Below are 502 nucleotides of genomic sequence, written 5' to 3'. Positions count from 1 at the left end.
AGGGGGGGGGGGATAGGTTGGGGTAAGGAAGGGTGAGAGGAAGGGGAAGAAATGGGGATAGAAAGGGATGATGATAGAATGAGGGGAGGGGAAGAATATAGGTGTTGCATTTGATGTGTGTGGCTGCAGGTAAAGCGCGTGGTTGCGTAAGTGCATTTGTCCATACTGAAGTGCGTTCACCTCTAAGCAATACCGATAGAGGATGTAGTATTTGGTCATTTAGAAGGCATGGGTTAAAAGAAGAGTGTATCCCATTTATATCTCTGATGGGATATAAGTTTAGAGATTAGGGATCAAGTTTAGGTAATATATTGATATAAATCTCCGTGCTAGGTCAGAGGTTCTCCTGGCTAAAGTCTACGGAGATATATTGCCAGAGTTCACTACATAAAGGGCCTCCCATAAAGCAGGTCTGTGTTAAGCCTTTAGGCAGACGAAAACATCTACTCCATTTGGTGCAGAGTTGCCTGTAAACACAACACAAAAGGGCACGCACACAGAG

Source organism: Penaeus monodon, chromosome 34 (genome assembly GCF_015228065.2).
Source record: "Penaeus monodon isolate SGIC_2016 chromosome 34, NSTDA_Pmon_1, whole genome shotgun sequence".
Lineage (NCBI taxonomy): Eukaryota > Metazoa > Arthropoda > Malacostraca > Decapoda > Penaeidae > Penaeus > Penaeus monodon.
This window is presented reverse-complemented; position numbering follows the sequence as displayed.